The following is a 16,096-nucleotide window of genomic DNA, read 5'->3' on the forward strand; positions in this document are numbered from 1 at the left end:
TAGGTCACACTGGAATATAAGTTTCCTAATATGTTTCACAATGCATATTAAAAAACAACCTTAAAAAACAAAAAACAAACACCACCCCAGGTTTCTGAATTAATTGTACTGTAGTTTTATTTCCATCTGCAAAACAATTGTTAGAATTCGCTAAACCTAATGCAAGTATCATAAACAAACCTCATGGGGTCATAGATTTAGAGCTAGATTACTGAAACCAATCTCGTCATTTTAAAAATATGTATTTTGTTTTAATCAGTCAAAATCTGCCTTCTTACTCTTCCACCCCAACTCTCTAGTTGAGAATATTAAGAAAAACAAAAGCCATTGCAAACAAGAGTCCATCAAAAAAAAAAAAAAAAAACCTTCCACATTGGCCATTTCCAAAAAAAAAATTTTGTCTCATTCTGCTTTCTGAGTTCTTCCTTTCTATCAGGTACAGGTTAGGGGTTAGACCCAGCTTTGTACGGGACCACCCGAAAGAAGCTGACTGCCAAATTTTCAGCATGAGCCCTGACACCTATGAAATTGGCAATCGCTACAAAACAGGGCTTGAGTTATTGTTTTGATGGAGGCAGCTAGGTGGCAAAGTGTACAGAATGCCAATCCTGGAGTCAGGAGGACCTGAGTTCAGATTTTAATTCAGATACTAGCTGTGTGATCCTGGGCAAGTCACTTAGCCCTGTTTGCCTCAGTATCCTCATCTGTAAAATGAGCTGGAGAAAGAAATGGCCAACCACTCCAGTATCTCTGCCAAGAAAACTCCAAATGGGGTCACAGAGTCAGACGTGACTGAAATGGCTCAATAACAAAGAAAACATTAATAATGAAGATTATACTTACAACGTGTACTTTGTGTATTTTTCCCCCCACTGGAGAGCAGCCTGTCAAACATACCAGCCTATCTCTGGTTAAAGAAACCCTTCAAATCTCAAATTTACTGTGTCTGGCATACTTTCTTTCCATTACACTGTTCTGGTAAGTAGCAACATACCAGTTTCCAATGCTCACTAGCTCCACTTCTGTGCCCCAAAAAGCAAAAAGCAAAAAGAAAAAAGGCAAAGCAGGTTAAATCAATTTTACTTGAGAGTTAACAGAGTCAGATGAGAAACCCTGGAGTCCGGGAAGGAATTATCAGAAAACATGTGACAGATGCTGGGCAAAAATCACAATAACTGGGCCAGAATGGCTTTTATGACTTATATTTCAAACTCCTGTTTCTCACCCAAATAAACAGGAAAGAAAAGGAAATGACTGATAGCTTTGACCGTCTAGGGCAATACTTTCCTACTACCTGGCCAATGAATGTCTCCTGCCCTTCAGATGGGTCTGTCCTGATAACACATACCTGTGAAAACTACAAAAGCCACCCTATTAGCAAAGAAATCCAATACAGTTTTTAAAAAGTTGGAAAGGAATAATGTGGTTCTCAGCTGAGTTAATACTCAGTCTCCTGAACTAACTAGACTGCCTTCCCAACTGCAGGGTTTATAGCCATGGTAGGGAAAACTGTAATGCTAAAATCCTAAATTAAGCCAACTTTCCTCAGGCCTTCTTCACTTGAGCTAGCAAATGTGCTGTTAGATAATAGGATGATCCTAATTTTTTCTTGTATGTGACAATCACCTGCCACTCTTAGAAACAGGGGCTGAGGTTCACTCCAGTGGGCAGCAGATGTGAGGGGATGTGAAGCACCATCTGGAACGATACCAACGGATTAAAAACCTCCAATAAACAAAGCCTTATTTAGTGATGAGTGGAGAGGTGAGGAGGATAAGGCTAGAGTCTCATCAATGTCCAGAATCAGGGAACTCTGAATAAATCAACTAACAATTTTTTTTTAAAACAACTACCCCTCTTCAAGTATGACCTCAGTGTTTACTGGTCTCTTTAAAGTGTCCTTTGCGTTTGTGCATCGTCACTTCAAAACTGCAAGTAAATATAGCTATTTAAAATTGGACAGGTAAATGGAAAGCAAGCAGAGACAAGATCCATGTGCTACAAGTGAATGAAGTATGTCTCCAGGTATTTCGGTTTAAATAGCCAAACCTCCTTCCCTGCATCTCAGGGCTGGAATCACCTTTGATCGGAAATGGTGAATGAATTTCTTATTGCACATGGACAAATGACTGTTCACACTGACTCAAGGTCTGGAGTCAGCAAGACTCATCTTCACAGGTTCAAACCTGGCCTCAGACGTTTACTGGCTGTCAGACCCTGGGCAAGTCACTTAACCCTGTTTGCCTCAGTTTCCTCTGAATTAGAGAAGGAAATGGCAAACCACCCCAGTTTCTTTGCCAAGAAAATCTCAAACAGAGTCATAAAGAGTCAGATATGACTAAAACAAAAGAAGTCTTCAAATTCTACCTCTAATGCTTACTTCCTATGTGATCTTGGGCAAGTCCCTTACAGTCAGTTCATAGACCCAGGTTTTCTCATCAGTAAAATGAAGGAGTTTGAGAGAAGGTCTTTACCTCTGCATTTCTGACTCTGGCATACATGTTATATGCAAGTACACAGACATATACACACACAGCCAATCGACATATATTTGGATGAACCAACAGGGATAGAACTCCTTGTATATCATAATAATTTGGAGGAATCCTGCATAGACAATCACAAATTCAGTAGCTTTTTTTGTCTGTGGACCTATAAAGCTCAGTCCTTCAAGTATTGCATAAAATTAATTTATAAACAGTAGAGCACATTCTAATTAAGCAATCATGTCCTAGTGTTTCCAGAATGAATACAAGCAGTATCTGTGGGGAAGAACAGGTTTGACATTGTATTTCCACTTTCTCCATTACTGTCTATGGCTGACTCAGTGGCAGGTGGCCATACAGTGTGAGGACTCTTTCTTTTCAATGTTATGCAGATTCTTGCATCAACACAGTCAGAAAAACCAGAGAAGCATTGGCAGAGACACCTCTCAAACTATGGTTCCTCTTTCCTCTCTGGCCATGCCAACTAGTAAATCTTCAGCGGTACAATGGTACCCTAATGCTGCCAACGAAGAAGGAACACTTTGTCATGGGCTTCTTTTAAAGACCTTGGGAAACGTTAGCAGAACACAAAATAATTTGTCTTCCCTTTTATTTATTGCTAGGAATGGAAGTGCAGGTGCTGTTAATGGCTCTTTAATATAATAGAAAATAACCCTATAAAATCCTTAGGCTAGTTGGGAGCTGGAATCCTGTAGCTCCGGAGTGGGAAAAAAAAATACACATGAAAAATATTTCATTAAAAAAAAAGGAAAATAACCAAACAAACTAGGTCCCACATAATTCCTTAAAACAATCCTATAAAATCGGCTATGTGCGTGTAAAATTCAAATTTAAAAATTTTGGGGGTGGTAATATTCACACATCCATGCCCAGTCGGATCATTTGAAGAGACAGGGTATGTAGAATGAATTTATAGTAGATGTGTAAGGAATACTGTGATTCAGGTAAATTTTCCTACACACATCTCAGAATTTCCACATCCTTAGTACTTTACAAGATATTATTATAATGTTATAAGCCTGATTTTAAAAATCATTTGTACCCAGAAAAGCATCATTCCCTTCAAAGTTCACTTGGGAGATAATTCATTCATTCTGAGTGTTCAACCCAATTATGAGTCTCTCCTTTGGCCTTAAGAGAAAGTTTATGGGGCCACATGAAAATGAGTTATGCAATTTTATACATGGCCCATCAACTTTCTCTTAAGACGAAAGAATTCCAAAATTATGCTTAATTTTGTGCTTTTTTTCCTTAAAAAAACCCAAACCAATAAAATGCAGCCTGAACATCGACCTCTTTTCACCAGCTTTGTTTCCAAATTACAACTAGCTGTTTCCTAAACTCATACAAAACCTCGAATGATTCAGATTTGTCACCCGTGAGGCTATTCAAAAAAGAGCATACTAAAAAACGTCTCACAATAGCAATCTCACTAGAATAAAAAGATAGTCTTTCAGAGTTATGGCTCCAAAGGAGAGACATCACATTTAGCTGCCAGATTGGGGATACTCATTCCTCTTGCTCTGCCCTTCCCCCTTCAAAGACGGTCACATTTATTTTATAGTCACATTTCAAACAAAGTGGATAGGAAAAATAATGTATGTGAAAAAGGAATAAAAAATATACATAAACCCAGCACTTCGTTAAAATGGAAATCAAAGAAATTCAGGCTTCATTTTTAAGATTAAAAAAAAATATATAAGTAGTCAAATAATCTTATGATATAGTGTGTAATACCTATATATACTTATGTGGATCCATATAACACACACAGGTATGTGGATATGAGTATATGTATATATAGGTAGATAAATGCAGTATCTGCAGACACACATGGAGAACAAGTATTTGTGAAGCGCTTACTGTGTGTTCAGCAATGCACGAAGAAAAAAAATTCCTTGTCCTTAAGGGACTTCATGTTCTATCAGAGGAGACAATACACACATGTATAATTATACACAAAGTGCATATAAATGTAAGATAATTTAGGAAAAGAAAATGCTCTCATCTGAGAGAGATCAGGGAAGGTCTCATGGAGAGGGTCATGTTCTTAAAACAGAAACTCTAAATACGACCAGGTCCTCATTCTTTACTTGAGGGATAAAGAAGCCAAGAACCACAAAAGTGACATAATTTCTTTGTGGTCATCCAGCTAAGTGTGGGAACAGAGGCAAGGCTAGAAGAGAGTTCTTATGGCCGCGAGGCCAGGATGTCTAAACCAGAGTGCCTTCTACTCAATAAACACAAACGCTACTGCCCTGGGCCTTTGCCAAGATCCAGCCTGTAGCCAATCTATTTGTAAGGTTAGCGCTGCAATCCCTCTGACTTTAACAGAAAACTGGCACAAACTCCAAAATTATTTTTAAAATTTAAAAAAATTTTAATTTATGAAATAAAACAAGCATTTCCATAACATGGTATAATAATAAATGATTACTGGATTGCAAATTTATTATGTTCAACTTGCTATTTAAAAAAATATATAGAAAGGTTCTCATGTAAATTTATTTTCCCCCTTTTTTCCTATTCCTCCCCATAATGCTGTTGTTTTAGTAATTATCTGACTTTTTGTGACCCCATTTGGGATCTTCTTGGCAGAGACACAGGAATGTTTCCTGTTTCCTTCTCCAGTTCATTTCACAGATGAGGAAACTGGGGCAAACAGTTAAGTGATGTGCCTAGGGTCACACAGCTAATAAGTGTCTGAGGCCATTTGAACCCATGAAGATGAGTCTTCCTGACTTGGGATCCAGTGCTCTATCCACTGTGCCACCTGTAACTATAATAACTGACATTTATATTACCTTTGGCTGGAGGAGTGGAGCTGGGAAAAAGACTTTCCCTCTATCCCAAAATTTACATGCACCAGGTTCAATCCTAGGGGAGCCTGACTCCAAGGAAGAAGGATCACATTTTTTTTTTCTAGATCCCCATATGTTTTAAGAACATGAAAAGCATATTGTAGGTTAATTGGTATATAAGGGAGTAAATCTACCACTGAGGGAGATTAAGCCTGTACCAAAGTGTTATTTGGATGGCTCACTAAGGGTCTCGCTTTCCACATCTATGAAATAAGGGCATTGGACTAGATGGTCCTTCCAGCTTTAGAACTATGAGCCTATGGGGTATGGATGTACCCCAGGCCTGTTAAAGACTGTGTTATGTGGAGTACAAGTCTCATGGCAAACTGTGTCCATTACTGAAGACTAGTCAGGCTTAGATCAGAAACCACAAGGTTGACTTATTTAAAGGGGTCTTTTTTTGGGGGGTGGAGTAGGACTGTGGTGGTGGCAGAAAGAGGAGATCTATAGAAACATGTAAAATCCATGTATAGGGAATGAATAGAATGTCCAGGGAGCAAGTGCTCACAATGATAAAATCACAGCTCTTTTCAGGTATCCAAAAAATTACTCAGTAATCTTGCCAAATAAACTATTCCAAATGTTATTACGTACATAAAATTGTTTATGTTAGTACTTAGTCTTCTAAAATACTGCATGCACCATCAGCAAGCATTTATAAAACACTTACTACGTGCTGGGCACTGAGCTAAGGACAGGGGAGACAAAGAAAGGGAGGTACATGGCTCCTGCCCTCAAGGATTCTAATGGGAGAGATAACAGGTAAATAAACAGGTGCAAAAAAATATATATATAGAACAGCCAGAAGGCACTAGCATGGAGGGGGAACCAGGAAAGGTTCTTATAGAAGGTGGGATTTGAGCTGAGGCTTGAATAAGTCAGAAGTTGGGGGCAGAGATGAGGTGGAAGAGCATTCCAGCCATGCGAGGAGTGGGGCACCTAGCGCAAAGGCATGGTGATGGGAGATGGCAGCATCCCATGCAACAATTACAACACATATGCTAAGTATGGCTGGATCATTTCTAATGGGGGCAGGAAAGAGGAGGAGGAAGAAAGAATCTCAATTGCTAATGGAGGTCTAATCCAACCCCCTCATTGTACCAAAGAAAAACCGAGACCAAGAGAAATTATGTGACTTGGCCAGGGTCAGAGCTGGTAAGTGTCAGAGGCAGCCTCTGCATCTCCTTCCTCATCCCCCTGCTCTCCACAAGTGTTCTGTCCCTTCTACTTGGAATGTACTCCTCCTTTCCACACCTGCTTCATAGAAACCCTAGCTATTTTTCAGAGCAAAGTTCAGGTGTTACCTTCCTATACGAGACCATGCATGATTTTTTTCCTGTATTAACCTTTTCTCCCCTCTGAATTACATTCTGTAACTTTGCATACATATTGTAGTAACAACCTACATGGGAACTGGACTCCCATAGACCCAGACTGAAAAGAAACGCAAATGACAAAGACTCATTGAAACAACTACTGAAGCCCAGCCCTAGAAGGGCATAGTAAGTTCCCTGAGGGTAGGGACTGCTCCACTTTTGTGTCTGGATTCTCAGTGCCTAGGATGGTACCTTGTATATACTGCAGGCACTTAACTAAATGTTAGTTTAAAAAGGAAAAAAGAGCCTTGGGATAACTAAACTTAAGACCCTGTAGGTAGGTAAGGCATTTAAAAAAAAATGGGAGAGGGAGGAGGAAAAATGAGAAAAATTGTGTGGTTAGCAGGTTAAGATAATAAAGTGAAACAAATTTCAGCGTTGCTTCTCAGAAGTGTTTATGCCTACTTGTAAGAGGTCTGTGGTTTTGGCCATGATCATTCAGGGTCATGGGATGCTTTGCAAATACTTAAGCACAGAAACTGGTTTCTTATACTTATTCCACCCATTTGCTATAAATTCATCCTACACACCCTATTACTACACACAATCAAACTGGGTATGACTATGTAAAGCATATCAAATAGTGTCTGTCTCAGACTCTCTCTAAGCCACTACCAGGAGCTGTAAATCATTTTAAACTAGGCCCAGTTCCCAAGGGCTTACAAAAGCATGGTGCCACAGGGCTGATTGGTGAAAGCCATCCTTAAGCCTACAAACAGCGTCATCAACTTGCATAGATGGCATTTACCTTCACCACAGACGCTGGAGTGCCGGGCCCTGGGCAACTTCCAGAACACCTCAACAGAGTTAAGAGAGACAGTGGTTCCCTTCCAAGAAATTCATCAGAGTAGAGGCCTCTGCGAGGATGAGGATGACAAATGTGGGCTGAAGATAGACTCAACTAAACTTTAAAGGCAAAAGTGACTGCAAAGGAATAGCTAGAATTCAGAACAGCTCGGGGTAGGGGGTGCTTACGGAGTTTAACAAGAAATTCTGACTGTGTAGGTATTGATGTTTTTCTTTTGGGGGAAATTATTTTAAGGACCTTTAGGAGTGTAATAACCTGGTACTGACTGACTTACTGAAATATATCTATGATTAGTCTGGAGGGTAGATACTAGAAATTTGTCTGAGACTATCTATAAATAAGACTATCTCATCCAGTTAACCAGTATTTATTAATCATATATAAATATATGTCATACATGTTATATCTCATAAATTTCGTTATTAAATGATTGTATATTCAATATATAATATTATATATAATATACAATCACAAATGATTGCATGCTACAATAATTACATCTCTTGTATATGTATGTTATATGCACATGTGTATACACACATGTAATGTATTGCACAACACACATGTATCTACAATATATGCATACATGTGGGTACATATATGTGCGCGCACACATACATACATAAACACACACATAAGAGTACTGTGGATCTGGAGACAGCCACAAAAGTTAGTTAAGTAATGGTCCCTATCATCAAGGAATTCCACTGCAAGATGACTTGGTGGTAATTGTTAAAACTCACAAATCAGGAATCCAGCTTGGATCATGGCAATAGACAAAGATGAGAGAGACCAAAGATAAGTTCAGGATATGTTAACTACACACAGTATGTACAATTTACTGTGGTTTTCGAGTAAAACTTTTCCCAGAATCCAATGGTATTCTACTTCTCTGTTATTGCTTAAAAACCCCAAAATTCCCACAATTCTTCCCGAAATCAGCTTCCCTCTATTCTCTGGTGACTAATTTAAGAGTAATGACATTAAGAGTAATGACAAACTCAAGGGTGACAAGTATGAAAAGTAAGAGGAGGGACTGTCCCTTCTGTTTCCTTTTCACAAATCAAAGTCTTTTCAGAATTGGAAAGGACATCAAGGATCATTCAGTGCATGCCAGCAGAAGAATTCCCTCTACAATTCACCCAACAGGTGATCATTCACTTTCTGTTTGAAAACCTCCAGTGAGAAGGAAACAAACCCACTATCTTCCAAGGCAGCCCCATTGCTCTTTTAAAAGGCTCTAATTATTTGAAAACGTTTCCTTGTTGTTGTTTACTTGTGTCCAACTCTTAATGATCCCATTTGGGGTTTTCTTGGTAAAGATACTGGTGTGGTTTGCTGTTTCCTTCTCCAGATCATTTTACAGATGAATAAATTGAGGCCAACAGGGTTAAGTGACTTGCTCAGGGTCACAAAGCTATTAGGTAAGTGTCTGAGGCCAGATCTGAACTCCTGAAGAGATGCCTCCAGGCCTGGTGCTTTATCCATTGCACCACCTAGCTGCCCTAGTCAAGACTTAATTCGTTTTTTGGCAACTTTTACTCATAGCCCTTCAGTCTGTCCCCTAGGACCAAGACACTTCTCATTTCTCTTCCGTGTGGAGGTCCCTTTTCAAACACTTGCAGATAGCTTTCATGACTACCCTTTCTCCTCCCTTCAAAGAACTTTGGATTTGGAGTCAGAGTATCTGGGTTCAATCCTCCCTCATCCTTACTACCTCTGGTGAATCCTGTAAAATCTCTGGGCCTCAATATTTTCATCTGTAAAATGAGGGAGTTGGAACTAGATACCCTTGGAGGTCCCTTTCAGTCTCTAGATCCATGATCCCTGGCAGTGACATGGCATGGTGGATGGAGTCCTGGACCTGGGAGTCAGAAAGATTTGTGTTTAAAGTCTTCCTCAGACACTGAACTAGCTGTATGGTTTTTTTAATTCCCTAAACCTCTCTTCCTCAGTTTCCTCATCTGCCAAATAATAAAGAGACCACAAAAATCAAGAAGAGTTCTAGAAAACGTAATGACTGTGAGCCTAGTGCCATTAAATTACACCTAATAGCAATCAATCAAATGCCTTGTGTTCCAGGTACTACTAGACACTAATATAATAAATGAAACAATTTGTACTTGCAAGATTACATTGAAGACTGAAAACAAGTCCTAAGAAACAATCTGTGCTTGCAAAGAGATTACATTTGAGCCCCAAAACAGATTGCAGGGTGAAAGTCTCACATGTGTCCTAGAATTAACATGACTGAAGTTCAAGCAGCTCCTTCTATAAGCTACTAGCCAAACCAGAAGGTCCTGAACAATACTTTTCATAAAGAGCCGCAAATCTCACTTAAGCTGGCGCTCTATGGAAAGCTCAGAATAATGGTGGCTTTGCCTTCTCACTGGAATGCAGCAAGCCTGCTGTGGCAGGCTCGATCTTGGCATGCATGACTCAGCCTGAGTCATATTTGGGCTCATCTGCCTACAGTGGGGTGTGCCTTACAGCATCAGATGGCTCACTGGCATCTGTTCCTGAACAGGTATGCTTCAACACTAGGAAGTGGGTGAATGAGCCTTGCATCCTGTCTACACCTTTCCCCTAAAACACAGCTTTTGAGAGTCAATAGGATATAATGGGAGTACAGTGAAAAAGTGGATGGAATTGGAGCACTTAGGCCTTCATCCTTGTTTTGTTTTTCATTACTTATTTCTTTTCTCCCCTCCTCTTCCTCTCACGTCATTCAGACATCTTCACCGTGCTTCCAGCACCTTATCTCTTCTTTTACTCCTGGTCTCCAATGAAGAGCTGGCCCATTTCATCGACAAGGTTAACACCTCTACATGTACTCTTGATCCCCTCTGCTCCCTCCATCCTGTCTTTTGTAGTAAACTACCCTCAGTATCATACCCTCTTCTCTCTAATCTTTAATCTCGCATCCATTGGCTCCTTACCTGCTACCTACAAGCATTCCTATGAACTCCTTATCCAAAACAAACAAACCAAAAATCCTTCCTTGATCTGACCATTCCCATTATATATCATCCAATATCTCTCCTTTCCTTAACTAAACTGCTAGAGAAATCCATCTACAAAAGGTGGCTCCATTTCTTCTACTTCCACTCCTAAACCCTCTATAATTTGGTTTCCAATCTCATCATTCAACTGAAACTGACTTTTCTCTAAAATTAAATGATCTCTTAATTGTCTAGTCTAAGGGTCCTTTTTCAATTCTCATCCAATTTGACCTTTTTGCGGTCTTCAACACCATTCATTACCATCTTCTGGAAATTCTATCCTCTCTAGGTTCTCATGACATTGTTTTTTCCTAGTTCTCCTCTTACTTGTCTGACTGCTCCTTCTCAGGATCCATTCCATGCCTACTCACCGTGGGTGCCACCCCATCCCCAGGCTCTCTTCTCTTTTCTCTCTATACTATCTGGCTTGGTGATCTCATTAGGGTCCAATTATCATCTCTATGCAGATCATACTCAGATCTACATACCCAGTCCAAGTCTCTCTCCCTGAGTTCTAGTCTAGAAGCACCAAATAAATGCCTTTTGAGCATCTCAAACTGGATATCCTATGGCACCTCAAACTCAATATGTCCAAAGCAGAAGTCATTATCTCACACGCAAAAAACATATCCAACTTTCCTATTATTATTATCAAGGGCAATGCTATCCTTTTAGTAACCCTGCCTCATAACCTCAGGGTTATCTTTGGCTTTATTTCCATTCATCTCAAATTTAGAACTGCAAAATCTTATCATTTCTGCCTTTAAAACATGTCTTGTATATGTATACACCCCCTTCTTTCAACTCTCACAGTTGCCACCCTAGGTCAGGCACTCATTTCTTACCTAGGATACCACCATAGCCTTTCAGTTGGGAGCCCTTGCCTCATTTCTCCCCCTTCCAATCCAAATCTCTATCCAGCTACTAAAGGGATTTTCCTAAATTGTAGGTCTGCCTATGGAACTGCCTGAGTTACAGTAGTGGCTCCCTATTTCTTCTGGGATCAAATATGCATTCTCATATTTGACATTTAAAATCCTTCTCCACCTGGCCTGCTCCTACCTTTCTAGTCTTAGGTTTTTTACTCCCCTCCTGAATTCTACCAGTCCTGGTACACTGGCCTATTCACAGTTCTTGGAACACTCTACTTCCTCTCCTAACACTGTGGTTTTTACTGGCTGTCTTCCAAGCCTAGAAATGCCCTTCCTTTTCACCTCCACCTCTCAGTTGGCTTCCTTCAAGACTCAGCTTAAATCCCACCTTCTCTAAGCAGCTTTCCCCAATTTCCTCATAGCTCCTCACTCTGCTAGCACCTTCCTTCAGAGATCACCTGCTCTTCACTACAGATATTTCTAGTATGTCCACAGTATGTACAAGCTGCTTAGTTCTCATTAGAAGGAGAACTTCTTGAAGGTAGTCTTTCTCTGTATCATCAATACTTAACACAGTCCTTGGCACACAGCAGTAAGCGAATGCAGTAATGTAGCAGTTAACTAATATTGACCAAGTTCTATTTCTTTATCAGTAAAATAGGAGAGTTGGATTCCATGAGTCACTGGATCTATGTAATGTGACCAGAAATCACTCCAAATCTTCATAACCTGTCCTGAAACAAAGATACAGCCTAGGACAATCTCCGGCCTTGTCAAAGATATACTAATATGAAAATCTAAAGATATACTTTTATTTAAAGATACAGGAAGATCTAAATATATACTTTTATATATCTAAAAATATACTTTTAAAAGTATATGAAGATCTAAAAGCCTATTCCAGGAACAAAGACTACACTATCAGTGGTCCAGTAGAAAAAGCACCGACTTTTGGAACCCAGGAAAACTGGGTTCAAAAACTCTACCTATGAAAGTTACCTCCTGTGTGACCCTAGGCATGTCACTTCCTCCATGGGATTTGGTTTTTTTATCTGTTTGGACTTGAGTCAGGGGTGGGGAATCTGCAGCCTTGAGGCCACATGTGGCCCTCTAGGTCCTCAAGTGCAGCCCTTTGACTGAATCCAAACTTCACAGAACAAATCCTTTTATTAAGGGTCACTAGACAGTCTCTGAGATCTCTTCTATCTCTCAATCTAGGATCTTGTGCTTAGAAAGAGATGGTAGCACCACAAGAAGGCACAGGCAAATTCCCTACATGAAGTCTTAATTCTGTATATCCTGCTTGGCACTGGGATCCTGAGGGCATGGCCGTAAGCTCTACCTAAATCACTGTCTTATCAGTTTTCCGTATCTCCCCAGAGCAGTGGCTTAGAGAGAAGGAAGTGATAAGTCAATGCCCATGCCCTTCAAACTGTGGCTTAAAAAAAATAAAAAGCCCCAATGTCACATACATACAAACAAGTTCTCCTTTGCCACCTGCACTGCCATTCTCTCAAAATCACAGAATCTCAGGGTTGAAAGAGCCTTGAGGTCCACTAATATCTCTGTAACATCCCTAAAAAGGAGCTATTCAGACCTTGCTCAAAGACCTCCAATGAGGAGAACTTCTGGAGGCAACCCATTCCTTACATCAAGCTTACATTAGCCTCTGCGCAGCTTCCGCTTCTTCTGGGGCCAAGCTGAACAGCCTTTGGAATTACTTGAAGACAATTAAGTGTTCCCTCTTCTTCCCTCCCTGTAGCTCTCAGGATGCACACGGCTGCCTTTTGGGGGAATTCTTTTCCTCTCCAAAACTGCTAGTGATGTTTATTTTAACTGTATTTCATTGGATAGAAATGTTGGGGGGAAAGAGTCAAACAGTAGTCCTTGGGTGACCTCTTCTTCCCCTGAAGAGGCATTGTTATTGATGAGTTCCCCCCCAACATTATCTTACAAAAATTTTATTTTATTTTTTTAAATACTGAAGATGGATTATAGGAAGTCACTTTGATGTAGGCAAAATTCTTTCCATCTCAGCATGGCAGGGTGTGTCAAAGACCTCTTCTGAAAAACTCATCAGTAGCACTCAACCCTTAACCCAACAGTAAGCAAAATGTCAGAGCAAGTACCACATCAAAGGGAAAGCCTAACCCTAGGTGAGAGAGAGAGAGAGAGAGAGAGAGAGAGAGAGAGAGAGAGAGAGAGAGAGAGCGCGCACTGAGTAAAGGGTCTCCCATTGCATCCTGGGCCGTCTCCACCTGTGCTGATGAATATCAGGCCACTAGACCCTGATGGCTCAGGAGGAGAAAGGGAGGCTGGTGACCTTGCACAGCCCTCCCTCCCTCAAATCTAAGTAAACTGCACGTCATGTCATCATCTTGAGGTCATGGTCACCTTTGAGAATGAAGGACAAACACAACAATAACAACAACCTGTAGATCAGCAACAGGGCCTGAAGTTCTTTTAAAAGATAATAACTTCCTCAAGTGTGAGAACTGAAACATTCAAATACTCCATTATCTTTTACCAAGAGGGAAACATGAAAAAAAAAAAAGGAAGTTCTCACAAATGGAATTAAAAAAAAACAACAATCTAAGTTTATCTTCAAGTTTCAACTTCCTCCCTTAATCACTTTTTTCATTAGTCCCATTATAACAGTGGGAAATGAAGCTTTTTATTTTTTCTTTCTCTTTTCTCTGCTCCCCTTCTCCTTTGTACTAGCATTAGCACCTACTATGTGTCAGGCACTAAGTTAATATCCATTCCATCATAGAAAGAACCATGGACTAAGAACATTTCCTATATGAAAGACTTTTGTCTTTGGTAGTCTGGAGTGATCATGTATATGAATAGAGAGACTGGAGAAGTCTGGAAAGAAGACTGGAAAGTCAGACTGTTAAGGTTTTCGATGCCAGGCTCAGAAATTTCTATATTATGATTTTGTTTGGGGGGCAATTTTGAGGGGGGTTCTGGGTCCCTTTTTTTGAGACTTTACTTGTTCATCTTTCTTGGATTCTTATTCAGCTTGTGATCACATCTATCTCTGTGAATCAAATATAATTGATCAATTATGTCACTCGTAACTGGCCAACTCCTCTCTCATTTTTTCCCCATATTCCTATTTCAAAGTAAAAATATAATCATAGGAGGGGTATAACTATTAGAGCACAACAGTTCCTAATGTGTTATCAAGAATTGTGCAACTTTGAAAGTACATATAGAAATTTATACTTGCAACTTCTCGTTTCTATTTTAATGATATTCTCACTGGAAATTCATATGTTTACAAAAAATTTGGCCATCACAGGTTTCTCAGAATATGAGACAGAGAGACAAAAACAGTCATAGAAATAGATATCCATTCCTATAGCTGTGAGCTTCCTTCCTGTTTTAAGAAATTCTGATTGTGTGTGTGTGTGTGTGTGTGTGTGTGTGTGTGTAGGTAGGTAGAATACTTTGAAGTAAGTAGTACAGCTTTCACCTACAATGGCCAAGCAGCAGAAACAAATAAAGAGGGAAGGAGTAAAGGAAAAACAAACAAAAAACCCTAGGAGTCAGGAGCCAGGATTCTGCCCCTTAACTAGATATGTGACTTTGAGAGAGCCATTGTTTGCACTCAGTTTCCTCATTTGTAAAAATACAGGGAATTCATGGAAAACAGAGATGTCTGAGAGAGCTATAGCAAAAGAGAGAGTGACTCAGAAGTAAAAATACTGACTGTCACATGTCAGTGTTTTAGGACCCAAAAGTTTATTGCTAGAAAACTTTGACTTACAAAAACTATTTGTGGATTACTGCCATATCTGTCAAAAAATGTGGGTTTAGGGTAAAGGTAGGTCACTATACACAAGAAGGTCAGCACTTAGCACAGTGCCTGGCTCCTGGCACTTGCTTTTTGATTGATTGATTGATTTGAAGCATTAGAAGTCAGTTGAAAAGCCAGCCAAAATGACAAGAGAAGAGAACACTGAAGCCGAAAGTCAAGACAAGGCAACTGAAGCCAACAGAGCTCTGAAGCTGTCAGGGCTAAGCACAGTTAGACACAGTTGGACAGCCAACTAGAGACATATTCTTTAAGTTGTGCAGGGAGCTGACCTGATTGAATGAAAGACTGATGCTGGAAATAAGAAATGCTGCCTTGCTCTGTAGAGCTATCTGCAGCTTGACAAAGGGGAAACCCTTACATTGTCCTTTACTAGCCTCTACAGCTAGGACAGCTAGGTGGTGAAACTGATAGAGTGCCAGGCCTGGAGTCAAGAAGACTGATCTTTCTGAGTTCAAATCTAGATACTTACTAGTCATGTGACCTTGGGCAAGTCACTTCACCCTGTTTGCCTCAGTTTTCTCATCTGTAAAATGAGCTATAGAAGAAAATGGTAAACCACCCTAACATCTTTGCCAAGAAAAACTCAAATGGGGTCATGAAGAGTTGGACATGATAGAAAATAACTGAACAACAAAATGGCTTGAGGGAGAAATCACTCCAAGTCCTTAGAAGATCCTAGGCTTAAAGGAAATGACTTTTTCCTGAGTGTTGCACTGCCTCAGTGCCTAGCCAAGGAGGCACACCTAGAACCTGTAAAGCTCTATAGACCCCAGGCTTCAGGCTGTTGTGAGCTAAAAAAGGCTTTGCTTGAAAGCAGCTGAAGATTAACCAAGAGGTAGCTTTG

General features: G+C 40.0%; 1 protein-coding gene across 2 annotated transcripts in view; it reads right to left on the reverse strand.

Annotated features, from left to right (window-relative positions):
* The window catches only part of KANK1 (KN motif and ankyrin repeat domains 1), a 266,157-nt gene that overhangs the window by 72,478 nt on the left and 177,583 nt on the right, over nucleotides 1-16,096 (reverse strand). The gene's annotated exons all lie outside the window — the stretch shown is intronic.

Source organism: Notamacropus eugenii, chromosome 1, assembly GCF_028372415.1.
Source record: "Notamacropus eugenii isolate mMacEug1 chromosome 1, mMacEug1.pri_v2, whole genome shotgun sequence".
Classification (NCBI taxonomy): domain Eukaryota; kingdom Metazoa; phylum Chordata; class Mammalia; order Diprotodontia; family Macropodidae; genus Notamacropus; species Notamacropus eugenii.